The sequence below is a fragment of the Nicotiana tomentosiformis genome, chromosome 12 (assembly GCF_000390325.3).
Source record: "Nicotiana tomentosiformis chromosome 12, ASM39032v3, whole genome shotgun sequence".
NCBI classification, from domain to species: domain Eukaryota; kingdom Viridiplantae; phylum Streptophyta; class Magnoliopsida; order Solanales; family Solanaceae; genus Nicotiana; species Nicotiana tomentosiformis.
The window spans coordinates 40,944,621-40,954,386 of NC_090823.1; positions in this window are offsets into that span (position 1 = coordinate 40,944,621).

The following is a 9,766-nucleotide window of genomic DNA, read 5'->3' on the forward strand; positions in this document are numbered from 1 at the left end:
TTTTTCAAGTAAACATTGATATCTCAATCAGCTAGAAATAAATAAGAATAACCATAACCATAACAACAATGACTATAGTTTTCGAGGAAAGTCTACGGATTTGATGGGAAAGAAACAATGTCACATGATGTCTTCATGAGGATAAACTGAACAAGCTTTCTTGAGGGTTGCTTGTGGTCCTTAGCTTAAGTCAACAATTTGGCCACCCCACCCATCTTCTCAAGCAAATTACTTATTTTGAATTGTCTAGTGTCAAAATCAGATATTCATGACTACTGATCCACTAGATTCAGACAAGAGCTTCGACAGGTGCATGGCCTCAAGGATTGATCTTATTTCTTCTTTTAATGTGGATGAATCTTGAAAGTGATTCTGTAGATCTTTGCTGGCTTAATCGAAAATTAGTGACGGATTCAAAATTTAAACATTGGGCTCGAAGTTGAGAAAGTACTGGATTCTAAAATGTATATTTAACTTTATCTTTATTGATATACTTTCGAGGTGCACATATAAATGTATGATTCGACGTCAAAGCACTGAGTTACGTGGAACCTGTAAACCCATTAATGTTGATCTGCAAAAGGTCATACATTTTCAAACTCTTCCTAAATGGTCTGTGCAGATCCTGGACCGTTCAAAGTACAAATATGAGTGCCTGAGTTTTAACTCAGAAAGTTTAGACTTATAAGACATAGTTTAACCTAGTTATGACACAACTGAGAATCCATTAGTATAGTCCATAATACAGATAGAGACTTTTAGAAGTTCAATAATAATGTTAATGTGATTGATGTATAAATGTAAGACAGATACCAACTCTGAACTGCATTTAGAAACCTTCTTTTTATCAAACGACATGTCTTAAATTAGCTATAACAATAGCTAGTATATATTAATGCTAGTCATCTAACAAATCAAAGTATGTGATTAATGTGCTGGTAAACTAATGTTCATGTACATAACATGCTTCTTATATGATCTTCAAAGGTTCAGCTGCTTTGTTGGAAGTCGAAATATGTTAAACATGCTAATAACAAGTGGGAAAAAAAAATGAACAATATCAAAATCTGATTGCTTTTCTAATAAATTAATCCCTCTCCATTTTATGTGGGGTTTTTCCTTTAAATTTAATTTGTTCCAAAATGGCGGCTTTCTATATTGTAAACAATTTAACTTTAAACTTCTATTTTATTCTTACTGATATGCTTTTATATTCGCAAAAATTAATGCGATGTAATATTTAAAATTATAAGTTCTAAAAATTTAATTTTTTTTCTTAAGCTCCGACAGTCAAATACGCTACCACGTAAATGAAACGTAAGAGTAACTTCAATGAGTAATATAAAAAAACAAGACGACACGGGATAAAAGAAAAGAAATATTATCATCAACAAACAAGAATATTATATATGATTAACTTCCGAAACCTTAAAAAAGAACACCTTGTCGAAAAGAGAACAAAGTTTCATAGTAAAAACATCGGCCAAAATAAGCCAAATAGCTTAATTTGTTGTCCAAAATGACCTCAACCATGTTTGCCAAGCGGTCATATCATAGAGCTCTAAAGATGATCGCAAAAGCTCAAAATGGACAACAAAGTGAAAAGCTTCAACTTACGCCTCTACTAGGAGTGTATCGATCTGTTCGATTCGATTTTAAATTATCAGTTTGATTGATGTTAAACCGTTAACTGAGATATTGAACGTTTGGACTTTTGATTACGATTGATTTTATAGGTTTGTTTATCAATTTGGGCCTCTTATCAGGCCTACTAATTGGGTTTTTGAAAGTTTTTTGGGGATTGTTTGTTATCAATTTGGATTGTTTTTCTTTTTCTGAAATCGCAAAAGATATGGACAACTTTTGGTTTTTCAGACCCTATTTGCAGCTGTACCCTATATTTGTGTCACCTTTTAACTTGTACCCTATTTTTTAAAATTATTGATTTGGTAGTCATCTCACAAAAATCCGTAATAATATGACAATTACACCCCTGACAAAAGATATAAAATGATCTCCTCATCTCCTCTCCTCTCAGCAACTTTATAAAAAAATCAGAAACTTGTCCAGATTCATCTTCAGAATTACACTCGCATGAAGTTGTTTCATGTTGAAACTAAAACTTCATGCGAATACATGCTGAAGTTATTTATCCTGCAGTCTACAAATTTATCATGAATTTTATCCGAAACTTCAGTCTAAACATGCTGAAGTTATTTAGTTCATTTGCTAAAACTTCAGACTAAACATGCTTAAGTTATTTAGTTCATTTGCTATAACCTCATACTAAATATGCTGAAGTTTTTTAGTTCATTTGCTAAAACTTCACACTAAGCATGCTTAAGTTATTTAGTTCATTTGCTAAAACTTCAGACTAAACATGCTTAAAGTATTTAGTTCATTTGCTAAAACTTCAGACTAAATATGCTTAAGTTATTTAGTTCATTTGCTAAAATTTCAGACTAAACATGCTTAAGTTATTTAGTTCATTTACTAAAACTTCATACTAAACATGCTGAAATTTTTTAGTTCATTTATTAAAACTTCAGACTAAACATGCTTAAGTTTTTGTCTTGCAGTATGTAATTTTCTAAAGAGTTTTTGCTAATGCATGCTGAAGTTATTTAGTTCATTTGCTAAAACTTCATACCAAAACATGCTGAAGTTTTGTAACGCAGTCTACAGTTTTGTCCTGAGTTTTATCCAAAACTTCAATCTAAACAAGCTAAAGTTTTTCAGTTTATTTGCTAAAACTTCAGCCTAAACATGCTTAAGTTTTTGTCCTACAGTTTGTCAATAGTCTTTTATTAAAGAAGGGCAAAATTATTTTTTTAAAACGCTTTTAACAAAAAAAAAATGGGCACGGATGCACACCAAAAAACAAAACGGGTATACGTTAAAAAGGGGCGACCAAATAGGGCGCCCCATGCAATGTTTACGTACAGTAGGGCGGTTTAAAATCGAATCGAAATTGTTAACCGAACTGAATCGATGGCTTATTAGCTTATTGGTATCGGATTATCGGGGTAATGGATGGTAAACGGATTGAGATTATATAATTAATGGCTTAATGGTTTGGGGGCGGATTACTCAATTTTCTTATCGGATAAACCGTAACCCGTTAAGAATTTTTATATTACACTTTCCTATGGATCTTGAAGTAGCAAGAACTCCTAAGACTCGATGTCCATTCCAATTTATAACTTTTTCACCATAATTTTCAATTCTATCCGGCTCATCTATTCTGTTAGGATGCGAGTCAGTTAACAAAACCACCCATAAAAAAGAATCCATTTCAATATTATACCAAACAATTTCTATTTGGTTTAGCCGATAAACCGTCCAATAATCGTTAATCCGATACCAATCCGTCCGTTATCTTATTGGATGGCTAGCGGATTACTATATTTATAATCTGATAACCGATAAGCTAAACCATTAAGCATAATTATCTGCCCGATCCGTCTGATAAACACCCATACTGTACAGGGTTTATATGGGTAAAAATATAAATTTAATAGATCTCCTCGGGTAAAACCATTAAGGAAATCGAACGAATTAATTTTCGAATCAATAACTGATTGTCATATGGGATTTTAATGTATATATACGAGATTTTAAACTTATTTACCCGGTTTAGTTTAAGTTTTCATATTTACAGAAAGTAATTAAATTTTTTAACAAAATATATACAAATCCGATCAAATTCTATAATTTATCTACAACTTAAATACACAATATTTTTACAGAATTCAGTCAAAAATTACAAGTTACATACAATTTATACAACTTATGTAATTATGTAAATTATAGATATTTTGTATACAGTTTCTACACTCGACATACAATATATATACAATTTGTTTATATCTTCTTTTTCGAGTTTCAATCTAAAATTTCAACCAAAACCACCTCGAATCTTCATCAAGTTGTCTAAAATTTGAGATATAAACTCCAAAGAATATTCCCAATCATTTGCAACAATGCCCGATCCAAATAAAAAATAATTTTGCAAATTTCGATTTTCAAATTCAAAGCTTCGAAGCTTTGTAATGTATTAACATAATTTCCAATTCAATCTACTCGCTTCTGGTTAATATTATTTTGTTTATTGATTCCAAAAAGCTAAAAGAAATTAACGATCTTCCCTCGTTTAAAAGTGATAGTTCGTTTGTTGTTTAACATTGTCACGACCCGAAATTTTCCACCGACGGGACCGTAATGGCGCCTAACGTTTCACTTGCTAGGCAAGCCAACGTTAGAAAAATCTTTAAACAAATTCCTTACTTCCATTCAGTAAATAAAAATAATTAACTAAGATGAAATATAATAAGTACGGAATATCATAAAACTGTATTAATTACTACCACCCGGATCTGGAGTCACAATTCACGAGCATTCTAGAATTTACTACAAGTAATAGTCTGAAAGAAATACAACTATCTGAATGAAAGAAAACAGTGGGACATAAAAGATAGACGGGGACTTCAAGGTCTGTGAACGCCGACAGATTTACCTTGAGTCCCCGGACAGCGGACCAGTAGCAAATCTCGATCAACCTGAGCCGATATCAAAATCTGCATAGAAAGTGCAGAGTGCAGCATCAGTACCACCGACCCCATGTACTGGTAAGTATCGAGCCTAACCTCGGCGAAGTAGTGACGAAGCTTGGACAAGACACTCACATATAACCTGAACAATATAATCATGCTAGTGGCAATAACAGTAAATAAAGCAACAATGCAAAAATAATAGGGAAGGGGACATACAGTGGGGGAATACAAAATAAAGAGTCAAAATAATGGAAAGACAGAATTAAACAAAAAATCCTTAAACGAATTGAGCAATTAAAAGAACAAAGGAAAACTGCACGACATCACCCTGCGTGCTTTTACTCTCAACCTCACTGTAACGACCCGGCCAGTCGTTTTGAGTATTATAACCTCGCTCCCCCATTTACTGCTCAATTTATGCCTTACAGTTGATTTATGACTTATCGGGTTATTTGGTTCGGGTCCGGAAGGATTTCGGAGTGAAATGAGACACTTAGTCTCATAATTGAAAACTTAAGTTAAAATAGTGACCGAATATCAATTTATGTGTAAATGACCCCGGAATGGAGTTTTGATGATTCCAATAGTTCCGTATGGTGATTTTGGACTTAGGAGCGAGTCTGAAAAATTATTTGGAGGTCCGTAGTGGAATTAGGCTTGAAATGCCGAAAGTTAAATTTTTGGAAAGTATGACCGGGGGGTTGACTTTTTGATATCGAGGTCGGAATCCGATTATGGAAATTGGAATAGCTTCATTATGTCATTTATGACTTGTGTGCAAAATTTGAGGTCAATCGGACTTGATTCGATAGGTTTCGGCATCGAATGTAGAAGTTGGAAATTTCATAAGACTAAAGTTTCAAGTGAGTTCGCACAAGATCTAACTTCAAATGAGTATAACTCTCATGCTACAAAGTGTTCTATGGTGTATTACCTATCAAATTAAAGATCATTGAGTCTAGTTTCTAACGCTTCAAATCGTTTGTCATTTGAACATTCCTATAAGAAGTTATGACCAAATTACAAAACGCTGGAAAAATATAATTTTGCGACCAATTATGCGATCGCAAAAATAGTTATGCTATCGTAAAACTGCTTCTGCGATCGCAAAACAGGTCGCAGAATGGACCAGAAGAGCCCAGTTTTGGGCGTCGATTTTGCGATCAATTTTGCGGCCCGCATACCCATTCTGCGGTCCATTATACGATCGCAGACCTGCTTTCGGAGGGTTAATTTTTTTATTTTCATAACCCGACCCCATTTTGATAAATAGGCTTTGGGACTTATTTTGGGGTAATTATCTGATGATTTTAGAGAGAAGTGAGAGTGTTCTAGAGAGAGTAAGTAGATGAAGTGTCTTGTTCATCAAATTCTTGTCCAAGCCTTGAAATCCAACAAGAAATCCCTCAAGTTCTTCATTAAAGAGGTAAGGTTCTAACCCCTAATCTTTAATTTTGAGTTTGGGTAATGATGGGTGATTAAGAGTATGATTCTTGGATGTAATAGTATTATTTATACATATCAATAAGGTTTATGGAAATAGTATTGAGTTCAAATGGGTAAAGATTGAGTTGAAAATGGTAGAAATCTTCAAAGACTTCAATTGAAGATTTGAGGGTCGAGTTGATGTCGGAATTTGGTAAAATTTACATGGTTGGACTCGTTGTTGGATGGGCGTTAATATTTTATAGTTTGCCGGGTTCTGAGACGTGGGCTCCACGGGCAATTTTGAGATTAATTTTGGATTTTTGTGGAGAAAATGTATCTCCTTATGAAATTAATTATAATAATTGGTATTGACCGAATCGAATTAATTGTGGCTAGATTCAAGGTGTTTGGAGGCTAATTCACAAGGCAAAGGCATAGCGGAGTAAAGAATTACACTGTTTGAGGTAAGTAACTCTTCTAATCTTGGAGTTGAGGGTATGAACCCTGAATATATGTATTTCGTGAATTGTTGGGAGGTGACGCACATGCTAGGTGACGAGCATGTGGGCGTGCACTATAGAAATTGTGACATAATTGTTTATGTGGAATTTTGTAGTTAAATAATCTTGGCATTTTCCATGCGGTTTTTTGAGTTAAAGAAATTGAGCTGAAAAGCATATTAAAAATCATGTTGAGGCATTGTGCCTGTATTAGTGGGACCCACAGAGGTCATATTGTTGTGAATTATTGGTTATGTTGAAAATTCATACTCATTCATATTCATTTCATCGCATATCATATCTCCGTCTCTGTTGTTATTTATTGATACACCATATCATCATGTTTGGGCTATTCTCATGACATTGTGTGCCCATGAGAGAGATACTGGATAGATTGATGACTGAGGAAGGCCGAGGGCCTGATTGTGAGGATATTTTTTGGATCGGGCTGCACAGCGTAACAAGCCATGTTGGCTTTATATATATTATTACTATTATATGGATCGGGGTTACCCGCCTGCAGCAGGCCTTATTGGCATATTATTGCACGTGAGTTGGCCGTGCGGATCCAAATATTTATATTATGGCATGTGAGTTGTCCGTGCAGCACGTGAGTTGTCCATGCTTATAATGCTTGGGCTGTAGGAGCCCCCCATGAGTCTGTACACACCCCCAGTAAGCGCAGTCGACTATAAATAGGGATCGGGCTGCACGCTGCGGCAGGTATTGTATAGCACTGTGTGATTGAGTGTGCTGAGTACAGTGAAAGAGAATGCGAGACTGTGAGATTGAGTACTCTGAGAGTATGAGTACATGAGTACAATCTCTGAGATACATTACATTGGCATGCACACATGACATATATGCATAGAGATGTGTTTTCCTCATGTTGTGCGGTATCACATTATTCATTATTTCTCACACACGTTGACAGATGGGCATAGTGATGCATTTGTTTTACAATGGTTATCTGAAAATAAAAGGAGATATTTTATTTATTATTGAAAGGATTTTGGAAAAATTTCTGCTTTCAAACTTATTCACATTTTTGGTAACTTTGGCAAAAGATTTGGGTTTTCACTGATGTACTTGAAAGGAAGAACTATTATTGCTGAAATCATGATGTGACTGAGCATTTTATCACTAAGTTACTTCTGGTATTATTTGCTTTATGTCGTTATTAACTGTTGTGGATTAGTGGATTTGGACCCTACCTTGGTAGAAGCTCATCACTACTTTCAACCTAAGGCTAGGTTTTTTACTTACTCAGTACATGGGGTCAGTTGTACTGATACTACACTTCTGCACATTGCGTGCAGATGTTGACTATTGATGTTGCTGTGCTCGATGGTTGCAGGATTTGAAGATGTACCTGCGTTCCTGTTGTAGCTGCCTCTTGTTCATGGTAGCCTTAAATTTATAAAAGCTCTGTTTAAGTACTATTCAAACAGACTATGTATTTATTTCATTTTAGCTTTGTATACTCTATTCTTAGAAGCTCATGATTTGCACTACCAGTTCTTGGGGGATGTATAAGATTAAGATCTTTATTCACTTAAATTGGTTTAATAATTGTTATTGGAATTAAATTATTGAAAGTTGGCTTACCTAGCTGGTTGGGTTAGGTGCCATCATGACTAGTTGGATTTTGGGTCGTGACAAGGTGGTATCAGAGCTCTAGGTTCATAGGTTCTACAAGCCATGAGCAAGTATCTAGTAGAGTCTTGCGGATTGGTATGATGACGTCCATACCTATCTTTGAGAGGCTACATGGCATTTAGGATAATTTTCCATCTTTGTTTCTTTATCGTGCGGAATTGATTCAGCTTGAAGTATAACTCTTTGAATTTCTCCCACGCATTCGTATGTGCACATGAGCACTCGGTATCAGTTGTGCATCGCTAGCTTGTTATTCGATGAATGAGGTTCAAAATGTGTATTCTATGTTTTGGTGATGGGCTAGTCTGGAGGACTTGAGGCTAGGATTTGACAGAAGCTTAGGCTCGGTAGTTTCAGTTGTGTGAACTTGTACAATTGGACTCATATATCCGGTAGTGTCCCTATGAGTGGAATTTGTAGCTCGATCTGGGTAACCATATGATGGTTTTATTGTGACCGCGTGATGTATTCAGATGGTTTGAAAGTGACGGGAAAAAAGGATGTAAAGAGGGACTATTGGGTATTTGACTTCTGTCTCGATTTGACATAGAGTCTCGAGTTATGAATGTGTTAAAGGATATTTTACATGATATAATTGTGGAACAAATTAAATTTTCATGTCTTGTTAATGAGTTCAAACTCATGAAGGTTAAGTGATTATGTAGGAGTTGTGGCAATAAAAAAAAGGGTATAGAAAGATGCCAGTTTGAGGCTAAACACGCAGGTTATCACCTGCGAAATAAACTACAGAGGTGTGATCTTTATAATGTTGTGTGGAGAATCTTCTTTTCTACCAGTAGGGCAGATGTATTGGGATTTAAATTTGAATTGGTCATGAAAGTTGACCTGGCCGTCAGGAGAATGAAGACGAGCTTAGTAGACGATTTGAGGTACCATATAGGTTGTGATGCAGGAGCTTGGGAAGAATTTAGTTAAATCTCACTACGGTGTTATGGCAGTAATTGAATATGTGTATTGTGAATTACTGAATGTCTTGATCTATGGCTTTGAGCCAAGTGGGGGAGCCTACTATTGACAATTCGATTTCATGGTTATAGGTTAAATTAAGTTTTGGTCCGAGACATACTTGTGGAGAAGTTATGACTGCAGAGGCTGAGATCGAGGATGACTCGAGTAAGGAAATTTCCTAAATACGGGATATAATGCACTTACGAAAATATGAAAAATCATGGAATGATTAAGTTGTAAATTGCGAAGAATGTAGTGCGCATGGAATATGAATTTGGCCAGTGGTGTTAAGGCATGGTTATTTCTTTGAGTGATGTTGTGCTATTGGGGCATGTGTCTTTTGGCCCGTTTGGGTGGTGCAATTCACTTTTGAGTCGAGCGGGTGACTCTTGAGAAGGTTCTAATGGGTCCGAGATTTATATATAGAAATTAAAAAAAATTCTGGACTTGTGTATGGATAGAATCTGAGATTTGCGTTTGATGGTATCGGGACTCGCGGTAATTTTGTATGACTATGGATTCTATATTCCAGTATAAAAAAGGTAAATAAATAATTTTAAGTCCACATGAGGTCTCTTCAGAGTGGGTGTCTCGGTGGTGGTACTTATATGGTGCTTAAGAAGGAATACAACGGCTTATGAGGCTTAGGGCGGTGTG